Below are 16848 nucleotides of genomic sequence, written 5' to 3'. Positions count from 1 at the left end.
CTAACTGGATTTAAAAAGTGTATTTTTTTTAAAGGTATGAAAGTATTTTGATCTGTAAAATTTATTTTAGATCCTTAAAATTTAAGGATCCCATCAATAGCTGAATGGTTATTACCATTAAATATTGATAGTTTTATCAGTAGAAAAGGCTGATTAAATCTTAATTTTTTTTCATTCATAGTATAAATATGAGCTAGTCCTTTATGGAAGACCATTTTAGGAAGTCCTCCGTGCAATCACCCCTCTCCATCTGAATGCACGTTTCTATCTTGAGGCATTTGTTTGCTTTGCAGTTGCTAAATACCTAACCTATCTTGAAATTTAATAGTATGCAGCTAATTATTTTTAATTACTTATTAAAAATAACATTTCTTTTTGAAATAATACTGAATGATTTAGGCATTTATTTGAAATTCATTGTATGTATAAAATGCATATTGTAAGTTTTGAAAGATTTGTTTTTGATGAAAAATTTCTTTGGTAATAAATAATATTTAAAAATTAACATTTAATATTTATTAAAGATTTTCAATACATATTATCTTAGAGATTTTTATGAAAATATTAATTTTGTTGTTAATAATTCCTAAGTCTGCATGACAAGAACTATGAGATAATTAGCAATTTAGAGCTTAGCTCTTTAATTAATTATTTGGTGTTAAATGGCTAAGTGAAGACAATGAAATGAATTTGGCTAATTGACGATCATTTTAAAATAACTGGTCTTGATATAACTTTTGTTTTCTGTACCCTTACTTGAGATATTTACATTCAGAAAAAAAAGAAATTGAATTAAGAATGTCTAGCAATAAAATTTTAATTAATTATTACAGCAAATTAACACAAATTAGAACACTTTGACTTACAGATGAAATGGGAAAAAATAATAATACAGTGTTTGATTTACAAAATGAAGTTTAATATTGTAACTTGCAAAAAGCTACAGAAATTTGAGTTCATAAATATCCTTATAGAGAATGTAATGATTTGATGAAAGATAAATAACAAATCCTTGCTTATTGAGGCATATTGCGTCTAATTTAAGTCAATGCAATTGCAGTGAATGGAAGCTTAAAAAGCAAAAAAATAATGTCTTAAAAAAAGGGGGGGGTGTATTTTCCAGTTGTCAGAAGAGATGGCAAAAAGTCGGGTAAAAATGGGGTTTTTGTGATTCAATGAAATTTTCTAAAGTTTTTGTATTGCTTCATTTGTATTTTTCATCAAGAAACTGCAGAACTCTGTGAAGGACCTAATATTTTACTAGTGAACATATATCCTCAAAAACTATTTTAATCAAATTTATCAGCAGCAGTATTAAAGAAGTATCTAGAACAATACAATACCATGTTTCAAGAGTTTCATTTGCATTACAATATTCAGAATGCTATGCAGTGTTCTGCAATGTCACAAAATGTCATTGACTACCTTCATGCTGGTTGTGATATAAAAATAAATGCTACCACTGCCATCTCTGCATTATGAAGGAAAAAGTGCTTGTCAGACTGCTCATAAAATATATCGTAATTTCCGGAAGAAACGCCGCGGCGTTTACTTGTTTAAAACTTAAATTTTCAGCGGGTGCAGCGTTTCTACCCATGCGGCGTTTAGGTGCACTAAAAATAAAATATTTCCTATGATGGTCATTGTACATAGTTTGGATGGCCTTGTCATTGTGCATAGATTGGTGCTGTTCCCACACAAAATACCACACAGTTGCTTTTTGCGAACTTTATTTGGTTACGTTCTTTCCCTTGAACGGACCTACATGCCTTATTCACCCTAAACGAGATCTCAGAACAATAACATTCTTCCCCCTTTCAAATCAACATTCTCATCAGTTTGAATAGTCTCTCTCCTCTGCCATTCGATGAATCTTCCAGGACCCATCCTCTTTCCAACCCTGCCTTTTCTGCAATTTTTTTCAAAGGCAGACACGACTTCACCTGCCTCGCAATAACGAACTCTGACGTATTTCTCCTTCAGCATGAATGGATTTTTCTTGGCATTCTGCCAAATACAGATCCCATCAGTTAGGGTACAAGTACTTGTTGGATAGTTTTTAATTAGGGAGCGGAAAATTTTTGAAAATGTCTGTAAACGGCACAGAAGCTATACATTTCTTACCTTTAATTTATTTTTGAGTTATGGTTTCATTTCATGCATTTTTCTTAACTGGTATGTCATATATCAGGTCTTAGGTTGAGTTTTTGCATCTATACGGCCCACGACGATGTCACGTGCAATTTAATCTATTGCGCCGTTTACGCTGATGCGGCGTTTCTGTGTAATTTTAATTTTTTTCCCGCCATTTTTCTCGAGTGCAGCGTTTACGCTGATGCGGCCTTTCTTCCGGAAATTACGATAATGTGTATGAACAAATTGCTTTTTTCTGATGACCTAGTTTCAAGGTGGTCTGAGAAAGTTTAAACATGGAAATTCAGCTTTGAAGGTGATTCATGCACTGGACAACCATCCTGTGTAAACAAGAACCTATTAAAAGAAGCTGTTGCTAAAAATATATGTTATACTATTCAGGAACTATCAGACTAAATATCTGAAAAATACAGTACATGATCATTGAAAAAAATTAGGTATATAAGCTGCTGTGATGCATAGGTGCCCCATATTTTAATAGGGCAGAATAGGTTTACTGAAGTTTTGGCATATGATTCTTTGCTGAAAAGATATAAAGAAGCTTGATTCAGAAGTCAAACAACAAAAATCAGCGTTAATTCACAAAATTTTCACAGGACTAGTTTCGATGGTTTTACCGAACCATCATCTTCAGCTGCAAAACCGCAAATGAACAAGATAGGAAATAATGTTTAGATAAGATAAGAAAGCCTGGACAAGAATAAGCAAGTGGCGCCATCTGTTGGCGAAACCAGAACTAAAACATAATTTCTCTAAAAGCCGAAGGCAAATTTGGATTGGAATTAGGATCGTTAACTAAAACAGAAAGATTTTTATGAATGTGAAATGCCTCTAGAAAATCCAGTTCTCCAATGGAAGATGTTTTTTGAATAATTTTGGCAGCAGAAAAATTGAAAGTGTGATTTTCGGACCAACAATGTTGAGCAACAGCAGACTTCTGTGTTTCCTTTTTTCTAACATATGCCTCATGTTCTTTGACGCGAAATTCCGTTTCTCGACATTCTGGTCACACGTAACACATCCAACTTCAGTACTACAGTTTACCGTAAACCTTCATCGGTTTGCCTTCCACCACACTTTAAGTCATGTCATCCGACTAAACAAAAGTTAGCTTCATTTTATTCCTATGTTTTCCGTGCTCTTCAAGTTTGCTCCTCCAAACTAGCCCTTGATGAAGAACTAAATTATTTAAAAGCAATAGCTATTGACAGGGGCTTTTCACCCAACATTATTAATCAAGCAGTTAAAAAATTCTCATCTCAACACACTAAAAGCCACACTCTTATTTTAGGAGATTATAAAAATTCTGTTGTCATTCCCTTCTTTCCATCAATTAGCTATAAAGTTGCACATATTTTGCAGAAATTTAACTTTCGGGTTGTTTACTCTCCCATCAATAAAATTCCAACTTCTATACTCAAGGACCCCATTTCGGATATGAATTCCTGGGGTATTTATAGGATTCCTTGCCAGTGCGGTTTAATTTACATTGGCCAAACTAAGAGAGCCTTAAAATTTCGCGTCAAAGAACATGAGGCATATGTTAGAAAAAAGGAAACACAGAAGTCTTCTGTTGCTCAACATTGTTGGTCCGAAAATCACACTTTCAATTTTTCTGCTGCCAAAATTATTCAAAAAACATCTTCCATTGGAGAACTGGATTTTCTAGAGGCATTTCACATTCATAAAAATCTTTCTGTTTTAGTTAACGATCCTAATTCCAATCCAAATTTGCCTTCGGCTTTTAGAGAAATTATGTTTTAGTTCTGGTTTCGCCAACAGATGGCGCCACTTGCTTATTCTTGTCCAGGCTTTCTTATCTTATCTAAACATTATTTCCTATCTTGTTCATTTGCGGTTTTGCAGCTGAAGATGATGGTTCGGTAAAACCATCGAAACTAGTCCTGTGAAAATTTTGTGAATTAACGCTGATTTTTGTTGTTTGACTTCTGAATCAGTATTTATTCGGCGTGTTATTGTGTCTTAAATAAAGAAGCTTCTTTTTTAAAATGTTCTTTACTTGAGAGGAGAAATGGACACTTTACAATAAATAAAATTACAAGCAAGAGATCATAGGGTAAGCAAAAGAACCTCCTTTAATAATGCTTAGAGAGGGCTATTCCTAAAATAATAATAATAATAATAATAATAATAATAATAATAATAATAATAATAATAATAATAATAATGCTTTGTGCCAAAGGAATAATATATTATGAATTGTTGCCACCAAATCAGACAATAAATTTGGAAAAATACTATGCCTGAATGGCAGTTCTGAAGGAAGAAATTGAAGCAAAGAATTGAATATTGTTACAAAGTATTGAATATCGTAACTGATGAATCATTGAGGTATTGTCTTCCATTATGATAATTATTGGACCCACATTTCAATGAATGCCATATAGATTTACTGAATCTGGCTGGAATGTTTTTGTCACCTCTCATATTCCCTAGGTTTTGTCTCATTGGATTTTTGTAGCTTCAGGTCACTTTAAAATTATCTGAACAACCTGGAATTCACTTCTTTGAAGACTGGTAAACAGTATTTTGATTACTACTTTATGAATAAATCTAATGACTTTCTTTAAAAAAGGAGTTTTCCAGTTGCCAGGGAGATAGTAAAAACTGGTGCTTCTGTGATTTTATGAAACGTTTTTAAATTTCTATACTACTTCATTTCTATTTAACATAAAAAACTACAGAACATTTTGAATCACTCAATGTTTTATCAGTATCATATATCATCAAAAGCTTTGCAATAAAAAGCAGTAAATTTTTTCCAAACTGTCAGTATAATATTCCTTTCTTGCATTCTTATGCATGTCTGAGAAATGCAGTCATGCATGTCTTCTTCCCATTCTCCTGCTTAAGGACGTACTGTTCCATCCATAAATACAACCAGTCAGTATAGTAGGTTAGTACATTTAGTTTCCTCTCAACAACTGCGTTCTCAGTGCTGTATTAAACTGCAGTGCATTTATTCGCAAAAGTAAACTTTGAATGTGTTTCTTTTGAATTTGTGTGTACTCATTTATACATCTCATTCAGTATAAATATGTCACTTGAAATACTGCTTCATATTGCTCTTGATATTATGTTTGATACTGCTGGTGATAACTTTGATTAAAATAGTTTTAGGCTTTTATTTTCTGTTTGCTTTTCAAGTATCCATGAAAATGCAGTGATGTCAGTGATTGGGCAAATTGTTTATGCCTCATTTGAAGAATTCAGTTTTCAGGATTTCTTTAGGTTGTGAAATTATTTGATAAATAATCATATGTGAAGCATTTCTTTGAATGAAGTAGATTAAAGAAATGAGGGGATGCTAATTTCATGCATAATTATCACAGGGTTTTTTAGGTAATTAAAGTAGACTGATAATTGTAATAAACCTAAAAGTTGATACTTCATGTTTGAAGTTGTAATATTGAAATGGTGAGGATTTGTTTGGTGGCACACTATTTTAAATTTAGATAATAATTTTTGCTGGAATTTAAAAAAAAAATGAAATATTTAGTAAAAATAACAGTTATGATGAATAAAAATTGCCATGATTCTAAAATTTTCAGATACAGTAAAAGTCCAGAAATCCGCAGAGCCTGGGACCAAAAGTTGTGTGGATTTTAGGATTTTGCAGATTTCAGGACAGAAAAGATAAATCGTAATATTCAGACTAAAAGTGCAAAATAAATAATGCGTATTAGATGCATTTAATTAAATTATTATATACATTATTGCAATAACTAATTATATGCATTAAATTATTATTACATATATAAATTGATTATGTTATTCATTGTGTTATATGTACACAGCATCGAGGTTTGCCGATTTTGCCTCATGCAGATTTCCGGTTTCGGATCTCGGTGTTAGAATCACTGTTGCTGTAAAATTTCAACAGCTTTTTTTTATTTTTCTGTATATCATACACAATCGTGTCGCAATTCCATACGATTCTGCTCTAAACCGAGGAGTAGCACCTGCCTCCATCTTTTGCAGAATTAGCACTTTTTGCATTACCATCAATGCAACATATTTACGTTTTTCAACGTTACAAGCACCAAAATCATGAGCGCGTTTCTTATCTGTCATTGTATTAAAAAGGACTGAAATTTAAAATACTCTTAATTTATCCACAAACTATCCGGATAAAAAAAGTGGCACCACTAAATAATCTCGTGAAGTAACAAAGTTAAGAAAATACAACAACGCAAATCGTGAACTTGAAAGAAGAGTTGAGTAAACTGTCTGCTTTTTTTACCTCGATGCAGATTAGAGGGGAAAAACTTTTATCATGATGCCAATAATTTGGTATTTCTGTTATGACTTATTATTATTCGGTAATTATGACGTCATTATTCGGTAAGTAATTTTTTCGATATTTCGTACTAAATGTTTGTATTTTGAGAGGCAATGTGGATTTCAGGAGTTGACGGATTTTTGTATTTGACTGTAGTATCTGTTTGATATAGAGGCCAACTTATTGTGTTAATTTACAGAAGGTGAATTTTAATAGGGATTAGTAGAGAAATGATTGTTGCATTAAGGAATAGAAAGAGGAAAATAACTGGGTGTTTGGTGTATATGTTACATATTTGTTCTTTTTTAATGTCAGTGGTTTTAAATTTTAATTAACTTGGTCTATTAGCTTCTAGACCTCATTATACTGTGTAACCTCTACCCATGAATTTTATTAGTTTCTAAAATCCATTTGTCAATCAAAATGTTCATAAACAGGAACTATTTTCTGCATAGGATTTAATATATTAATCCATTCATGGTCTATACCTGATTGATTATTTAAAATTTGCAACAGTACTTTTTTGCACAAATTCATAATATAAAATCAATGGAAATTGTTAAATCTATGACAAATAATATTAATGAGATAAAATACACAAAAATTTGATTTAATTTACTTTTATCATACCTGTACAAGAATGTAGATGGCATAAGTCCAAAGTGATGAGAAAGATAAAAGAAGAGATATTATTATTTGAAAATAAGAATATCAGATAACTGTCTTTCTGGGATATCTTCTTTTATTCTTTAATATCTCTACCCTTTTTACATATAGAAATATGTAATATTTATCACGTAATTTAGAATTAAATAGTAGCATGGATAGTCAAATCTTGAAAACTTAAGAATGAAGATTTTGTATCAAGTTATATTTAAACATGCAAGTGATGTATATGTCGGAGTGAAAGTTATATCAGCTTTGGAAGAAATTGGACAATGGCTGTATTTATAGAATCAAGCATCATTGGTAGGTGCATTTTATTCCAAGCAAATAAAGAGAGCAAATTAGGCCAGGATTTGATTTTATGAAAAATGTTTGCTAAATGGCTAGTCAAACTTCTGTTAAAATATCAGTTATACATTATAATTTCCAGGCAATTATGATTCTCTGTCTAAACTGAGAAAGAAATCTGTAATGATTATTATATTTCCACTAAATCCCTATAAAAAAGGATTTGTAATTTTACGCATCCATTCAAAGAAAAGAAATCTCGTTTCTTTGTGTGGGCTGTGAAATGAGTGCTTACAGTTTTCATCACGGCTCTGTTTCAAGTGTATGATCAAAGAAAATGACAATGAAAGTAATTAACTTTCATTTTCAAAGGCTCTTCTGAGCCAAATTGACTATTTTCATTTTCCTACTTAATGGATGTAGAAAATGCTCAGTTAATTTTTGAAATACTTTGAATATTTTAGTTTCACAAAAATGTAAAATAGCCTTTTTTGGGGGGTGGGGGCTACCCACTTGAAAGGTTTTGCAAATTGAGGCATGTTTAAATTCTGTTGTGTAATTCTCTTTATTAGAGTACATTTTCCATAATTCATTATTTTCAGACTGAAAAATTGCACAGTTAATATTAAATAGGAAGGTTTAAAGCATTGTTTCTCTACCTGTTTTGCTCCATGCACTGTTTCGACCATTGCTGAAAGATCATTCCCCTCCCTTTACAAAACTCGATAAATACATGCACATTTATTGAGATTTGGATTATTTTAAAAAATGTTTTTATAAATCAAACAGAAAAAAAAAAAAAAAAAAAAAAGTTGATAAATGCCAAAATTTGAAAAAAAAAAAGTAGCTTTTTCATTCGTAAACTAAATACTTAACAACTAAATAAAACGCTGATGTTATTCCTCCTCCTGAAACTATAAAATTCCTTTCTCTGCCAAGGGGAATTCCTCTCTGGGTGACTACCTCTTGTTAAAGTGTCTCACAAATGTATCAAGCATGTTCTAGAAAATTCTGCACGGTGAGTATACCGCTTAAATTAATAAGAAGTTTATGGGAACGAGTGAACCTATAAAAATTCGACAATAGGACTTACAGGTATTTCGAACTTTTTATAACCTTTAAGAAACTTTTTTCTAATCTACAGTGGTGAGCTAAAACATTATGAACATCCTCACATTTTTAAATGAACACGTCTGGATGACATGGAGGGCATGTGATTAATTGAGAATGGTATGTAGCTGCTGCCCTAGAAGGTAAAGAATCATTTTTGCATTTAATTTGTGAGTGATAAAAAAGGCTGCTGATCTAAGTGAATTCGATGGAGAGCAGATGGTAATGGGCCGAAGACTTGGAACGAGTATCTCCGAAACTGTACAACTCTTAAATTATTCATGATCTGCTGTTTTTAGTATATATACAAAGTGGGTAAATGACTGTGAAACCAGTAGTAGATGCCAAGGTGTTGGATGTCCACGTGTCACTAAAGAAAAAGGGTGTTGTAGGCTGTACCACTTGGTACAGCAAAATTGACGCGAGACAGTGGCTCAGCTGACAGCCGAATATAATGCAGGTCCAAATGTAAGTGTTTTAGAACACACAATTCAGCGGACACTGTTGGATATGGAACAACACAGCAGACGTCCCACTGGTGTGCCTTTGTTGATCAAGCGTCATTGCCAACTAGGCCTACAGTGGGCCTGGAAGCATCCATCCTGGACCATGGATAATTGGCAGACAGTTGCCTGGTTCGATAAATCACGATTTCATCATGTCGATGATAGTGTCAGGGTACACTGTTTTCCTGGCGAACAGTTGCTCTTCCCCTGCACAGTACTGTGTATGCTGTACTGGGGTATGTACAGTATTGCTGTACAGTACTGTGTATGACCTGCTTTGGGAGACGTTCTCATGGGTGGCTCTTGCGTCCTTAGTTATGGTAAAACAGACCATTAAAGCTGTAGACTATCTGCAGATTAGGTGCACCCTTACATGGCATTTGTCTTCCTAACATGTCACAAGTCAAACTACTGGCCATGAATCTAAAAACAGATCAAACTCATTTCGGATCTCCTCTGCAAAATGGAAGATAGCGCCAGCAAGATGTATCTGCCAGGTGTGAAAAAGGTAGAAGTCCGAAGGAGCGATGTTGGGACTATTATGTATGTGGCAAAAGATCCCGTTGGAGTCCGTAGTAGAGTCCAGCCGGGGAATGCAGACACATACGTTCTTAAATTATTTGTATGGAACATCACTCGCCGGAACTCAATTCAAAGTTTGCCCTTGATAGCAGCATCAACACGGGCTAGCATCTCGCTGTACATCTTACTGTTGAGGGTTTTACCGTTTTCCAGATACTCTTTATGGAATTCCACCAGATACAAAGCATAATCATTTTGTTAGCCGAATTATATTTGCGACGCTGCCGCCGGCTCACCGGAATCAACATCTTTTCGGCCTGTGTTGAAGTAAATCCACTTTTCATCACAAGTGACGATCCGGTCCAGAATTTTGTCCTTGCGTTGATATTCGGGCAGATTAGTGCAGGCGCGAACACGTCTGTCCTTATCTGCATGAGTCAACTCATACGGCACTCAGCAATTGAACTTGTACGTCAAGTTTATGAGAAGCATAGCGCGACTGATAGACATGGCACTAACATTTAATTTCGTTAGCAAGTTTTCGAGTGGTTGCATTACTGATCTTCTTTCCCAAGTTCTCGCAGGCAGGCTTCATCAATATCAGTAGGCCGGCCAGAGCACTCTGCTTCTTGAATGTCATAGTCCTTGTTTTTGAACTTTCGGTACTAAACCATCACTGTGTCATATGATACAACATTAGTACCTAAAGCTGTGCACATGATTTGGTGACATTTTGTAATTGACTTTTGTAACAGAACCGGAAGTAAATGATGGTTGTAATCTGGTCGTGTGATAGTTCCATTTCAGATATCTTGTACTTAATGACATTGTATTGCAGATTTCACAATACAGTGTTCTAAAGCAATTCTCTTTCTTTCAAATGCCAAAAATTATTTGAGAAAAATGATTAAACCCGCCAACGCAAACTGTGTTTTCACAGACGATATTTGCGGTGGCGGGAAATTTTCGTTAAAACCTATATTTTATTATTTATAAGTTATGATTAGCAAGATATTTGTTTTTAATCAGTGTTTGTTCACGCTTTTACAACAGTTTGTGTAAGATACTTATCATTTTTGGGTAAATGAACTAGCTCTATAAAAAAGAAATTTAACGTTTGCAAAATGAGTTCAGAATTCAGTTTCTGAACATCTTATTGCTGGAAGATGCTTTATACTGCAAGTTTGCACTTACAAGATAAGATATACTCATAATACTTTATGTGACAATCAGTACGTTGATTATGAAATGAATGCATAGTGCAAGAATGAATGCATTGAAGAAGTAGTCAGATCAATAATATATTTTGCTATTTGGAGGAGAGGGGGAAAATTTGAGAATTGTAAAAGTTTGTAGTTTCTGCCGAACACAGATAAGTTTTAGCAACAGTTTGCTTCTATGTAAACATATATGAGTAAATCACTATCCCCAGTAAAATAACTTAATAATTTTACTTGAAATGCAGATTATAATTTTGGTGGACGTTGATGAAGCAGCTATTTTGATAAAGCAATGAAAGTATATGCATCAAGTACGATGTTAAAAGTAATATCAACATACAGTGAAATTCAGTTCATGAATGTAATTGTTTTCTGAAGACCATTCGCCAACCTAAGTGTTTGTAAATCAAAATTTATTTTCCCAATACTAATGAATGAATAATGTAATGTGGATTAATCCATTCCTAGATCACAGAGGATTATTTATTTAAATTTTGAAACAGTACTTTTAGAAGCACATAACACAAAAACAAAAGAAATCATTGGATTTAATATGGAAAAGATACACATAATATTAGACAGATAAGGTTGCGAAAATTGAATTAATTTTACCGTGCTCATACGAAGGAGATTAGAGGCATAAGTCCAAAATGATGAGGACGAGAAAGAGAAAAGATGTTTTGTTTGAATGAGGAGTCTCTTTAACCATGAGGTAAACTGTCTTGCTGGGGAGACTTTGTTCCATTTCTTTGTCTCACAGCACTACTTTACTTGAAACTCACTGGCCTCCGTTTCCCTCAAAATTTGTTCTATGTTACTTGTTGTTGTCTGCACTTGTTTCTTAAGTGTTTGTAAGTAAAATGTTTCTTAAGTGAGACATAGCATTGTTATTGCAAATGCTGAATTATAGCCTGCTATTCCTAATTTGTGCCTTAACCTTGTAGGATTGCTAGTGTACTCGAAACTGAAGTTAAGTCGTGCAGACCCTATTAGATAAGATATCGAAAGGCTGGGCTTGTGCTATAGACAAGCCACCACTTATGGCTGTTTATTAAGTAGCGACAGATTTAAATTTAAATGCAGGTATTACAGGGACAATTAAATTTAAAAGCAGGTAACGTGGAATGGGTAGTCTAAAACTACATATTCAGTAAAATAATAAATAAGCTGGCTCGTTTATTTTAACTGCGTGTAGTTCTAAAGCATCGGCTGACGAGAAAGCCAAAGGCAGTGGACTATCACTTTTAAATATAGTTGGCGAGAAACTAACAGCAGAGGTGAGTGGCTGAAGTTCTTTCATTTCTAAGATTCAGAACCCTCAGCTTAAATATAATCAAAATTTGCATTCTGGTGAGAAATATGGAAAGAATAAACTATGGTAAAGAAGTGTACTATTAATAATAACTGACTTGTACGTAATAATAACTGATTAATTAACTTGAGAATCTTACATCCTATTTTGCACAAGAATAGATAAGTTGGTTGTTTCTTTTACAACGTCTTTTGTAACTCTTCGACGTCTTCACTGTTAATTTTCACTAGACGCATAATAATCTTAAGTAACTAAAACACTATCAAAGTGTATGGCTGCAACACAATTTGACCATAATTTCTTCCAGGCAGGATTCAGGGTTCTGTAAATCATTTTCTGCCAGACTTTGTTAATAAGTGTTGAGCTTTAGAAACTATTTAACATCATGTTGCGTAGTGTTGCCAGATCCTAAACCTAGTGTTGCAGGGTTCGTACAGTCCTTAAAAGTCCTTAAGTTTTTTAGAATCGATTTTTGGTCCTTAAAAGTCCTTAATTTTGGCCAAAATTGGCAGAAGGTCCTTAATTTTAATCATCTGAAATTTCTGTCTGTTTTTACGACTGCCATTTTGGGTGTGAATTAGCATTTTGCATTAATATTTTTGGTGATTCACTGACAAATATGGCTATTTTTTTAATGGGTTGATGAGTTATAATTTGTTCCTATTTGTAATATAAATAATGGTGGGATACTCGAGTTTCTGAGCAAGAAGTGAACCATAAGCATTTCAAAATTATTTCATATTTTGTAATGAAGAGCTCTCAAACAACTTTGTGCTTTTGGATGTGAATTCTTTTATTAAACAGTTCTAAATTTGGCGATTAACAACATTTTGGCGATTTTAAGATTGATTTCTATAGAAAATTTTTAATTCCGAGATCTGGGAACTTTGACGATTTTTGTAGAACATTCTAACATTGATAAATTTCATTAAAATAATGGTAATATATTGGAGTTATATTTAAGAAATAACATTAAAATAAAGCATTTTTATTTTTCACTGTCATATTATAAAGTTCCATTTTGGCCACATATTATACAATTTTTTGAATCTGAAAAATAAGCAAGCAATAATGAATGCTATAAAGCACAGTTTACAAAACAGTTTTTAGCAAAAGCAAAATAGCTGTGTAATTTATTAAAAATGCTTTTGTAATTTTTTCATGGTAAGAATTTTTCCAATTTCTCAGAATGATCAGAATTCTTAGAAAATGCACCAGTTTTCTCTATAAAATTAATTTCACACTTTTTTCCTCCGATTTTTTTTAAAAACATTTCTGGCCTATTGCTGTTACAGAATTGGTAGGTGTAATATTTCTTTAGGATTTTAGACATTGGAGCTTGCAAAGTTTAGAAAGATTTTAAGGCAAATTTATAGATCCACAATTCTAAAAGATTCCAGAAAAATGTGATAAAATGAAAAATGTCTCCATGGTAGTAATGCGCAGTTTCTTACATTTTGGAGAACATCTGGAAGAACAATGAAAACATAATAGTTGAATGTTTTACTTCTGATTCTAGAATCGCTGTCTTAACATTTTTATCTTCCCTTTATTTTCTTTACTTTTCACTAGATACAAGCATGGAAAATATCAAAAGTACTTCTAATCTTATCATATGGGCAGACATTATAGAAAGGTTTTTTTTTATTAATAAAGAAATTGAAAACTGTCAATTCAAAAGATTCATCTAATATGTCTTGATGCATTATAAACAGAGCTGGCGCTAGGCATTTTGCCACCTGAGGCAGTCTCTGTGGCTCCTAAATTCTGCTGCTTGGTGCCTTTCTAAATTCTGCTTCCAATGCCTGCTCTAAATTCCAAACGTTTTGCCATTTCTAGATTTTGTTGCTCAGTGTGTCCCTGAATTTTAAAAATTATGCCACACCAGCTCTGTGACCAGACTTTACAATATGTATTTCATATTTCTTCTGAATGTTCGTATCAAAGGAAACATGTTGAAAAAGGAAACTAAATATGTAAAGAGAAAGAAAATTATTCTTCAAAGATATGTACAGTTATTATTATGTAAATTACCCAATTATTTACAGTTTCAGCCTTTACTATAATTTCCCATTTCTATTTCCTCACCAGAATGCAAATCACTTAGACAGTTTTTAAACTGAGGGGTTTGGAGTGTAAGACAAGTGTGTTTATGACCTCCACTTGCTCCCTGCATTAGTTCTGTCAGCTCTGATAATTTGTAATTATTAGTATTTCCATTACTGCTACTGACATTTGAGTTTATTATGACAATAGAGTTACTGCACCAGATTAAATTGAAATTAAATTGTATAGTCTCTTTGACCACTAGTCCATATTTTTAGTTTGAATTTGACTCTTCTTGTTTAATTATATCACCACAAACTGTTATTGATTTTGTTAACATAAGAACAGGGCTATATGTTCCAAGTTCTTTTTGAATGAAAAGCTGTTTTAAACCTTTATTTACATTTATTATCTGATTTATAGTTACTTAGTGATAATTTGTCATACATAGGACATAGTGATAATTTGTCTCACGTCTGTCGGGGGGAAGGGGGGTCGGACTATTTAACTTTTACTTGATCAAGTAAATCTTCATAGATAGTACATTGTGGAGAGTTTGGCAGTTAGGAGATAAAACATGCAGAATCTAATGAGAACATTGTTTTGCATATTGAGACAAATTTTTAATTGTTAGAAAACATGCTTAAGGAGAAGGAAATCAATATAAATTAGCCAAAATGTCTGGGCAGGCCTTCAAATTAAAAAGACGCATGATTATTTTGTTGAGTTTTATGTTTTGTAGCTTTTAATGTATAATTATCTTAATATTGTTTACAAATCAATGTTATAAATTGCATGTATTTTAAACTGTGAAATTTTATGAGATTGTGATATTAATGGGGTTTTTTAACAAATATTATTAAAAAATAAATTTAATTTAATAGGGGCCATGTAAATGCATAATGACTAAGGTTATCTAATACCTAATTTAATTATAACTAAATGTATTCTCTTAAAAATTATCTCTCTATATTAAAGCAAGTTATTGCCTTTCGTTAACACGCTGAGCCCGGCGTCGGTCCCTGGGAACCGACACTGGAATTTTCGTTTGGCTGGTGCAGACCGACAATATTAGAGTTTAAAAATAAGTCTAGTCTCGATAAAATGTGATCAAATGTAGTTTTAATGAAATTTATTGAAACATTCTAAACAAAAATACGGCTTAGCTTTACACATATTACAATACGAAACAACTATTTTGGTAGCATTTTTGGCTATTTTGCATCCAAATAGTTTTGAATTGTCATCATAAGATTTCGAACAATACTTTTGGACTTTATGTGCGTCTCCTTCCTTTTTGTATAATTTATTAATAATTTAACTCGGCAATATTGCACCGCTTGATCGTAATATTGCAGCCGGCTGAACGGAGAGGACAGCAAATTCGGCGCCGGGCTCAACGTGCTAAACCTTTACCGTGGTCACAAGGTAAAACACAAAAATATAAAAATTCATGTGAAACTCATTCTTTGCATCTAGTGAGACTTAATGCAAAACAACTTATCACTGCTAATGCTTTAGTGGCTTAATAGAACCTTAAAGTATATTAACTGAGTTACAACCCCTGGAAATCTACACGAAGCTATGACACTAACAGGGTCAGACAGAGATCAGCTAACTTTCAAAACTTACTAATTCTGCCTACATCAGGCCTTTCAGGTTTGTTCTGATCAGCAGGTTTCTCTATAGGCAAGCAGGAGCGGTGACAACAGCCAGTCTTTTGTTATGAATCATGCTGATTATGATTTTAATGCTCATTTTAACCTATGCTGCTTGATATAAAATCTACTTACTATTTACTGAACCTCTAGACTGAGCAAGTATGTGACAAAATGAGACATTAAAAAAAAAGCTAACTATTAGTAAAATGTAACTGAAATGTCACATATCTTCTTTCAAATATGTCGAATTATTATGAGTGTAAAATATTTAATGTTACTTGATAAATTTATGAAAATTAATTTTATTTTCGAACATATTAATAATTACGTTAATTAAGTTATGTTTCATAATAATGCATCCTACTCACGTTCAGGCATAGATATAATATTTTTAATTGAATTTATTCAGTTCGCATTTGTTCATAGGTCCTTAATTTTTTTCATTAATGGTCCTTTAAAGTCCTTAAAAGAACTTAATTTCCTTGTGCAGAAATGTGTAGGAACCCTGTGTTGCCAGATATTGTGATTTTTCACAAATTTGTTTACTATGCATCTATTAAGATTGATTTACAATATAAGGAAAAGTATTAATGTCTTTAAAAGCTTAAATAAAAATTGTCAGCTGGAAGTCCTGCAGTCGTACTCCATGACCGCATGTGCACTCAGTTTTCAACACTAACCGCTGATGTTTTCACATGCTTGATTAATTGTTTTGTTTAATAGTTTAGTAATTTTTGAGTAGGATTTCAAAGTTAAATGCGTATGTTTGGGATTCGATTAGAAAGAATGAAAATAGGTGAAATAAAATCTTATTGCATGCTACGTAAATGTGAACTGAGAGCACTTCAAAAAGTAAATAACAAAGTCAAAAGAGTTAGTACAACAGTGTTAACAATGCAAACCTGAGAAAGCATTTAACAACGGATATGAACAAATTAACTAAAAAATAACAACCTAAATTAACCGAGCATTAATTACATGAAATGGAGATATAAACAATGGTAAATTAGTCATGTGAGTTTAAAATTTTCATCGAAACTAATAACGTAAGTAAAATGAT

The 16848-nt window shown here is 32.7% G+C and overlaps 1 protein-coding gene across 1 annotated transcript in view; it reads left to right on the top strand.

Annotated features, from left to right (window-relative positions):
* Dys (Dystrophin) overlaps nucleotides 1-16848 on the top strand; it is a 670989-nt gene that overhangs the window by 363357 nt on the left and 290784 nt on the right. The window lies entirely within an intron of this gene.

The sequence above is a fragment of the Stegodyphus dumicola genome, chromosome 3 (assembly GCF_044657685.1).
Source record: "Stegodyphus dumicola isolate Sdum_Otavi_A_Nest chromosome 3, ASM4465768v1".
Taxonomy (NCBI): domain Eukaryota; kingdom Metazoa; phylum Arthropoda; class Arachnida; order Araneae; family Eresidae; genus Stegodyphus; species Stegodyphus dumicola.
This window is presented reverse-complemented; position numbering and strand designations above follow the sequence as displayed.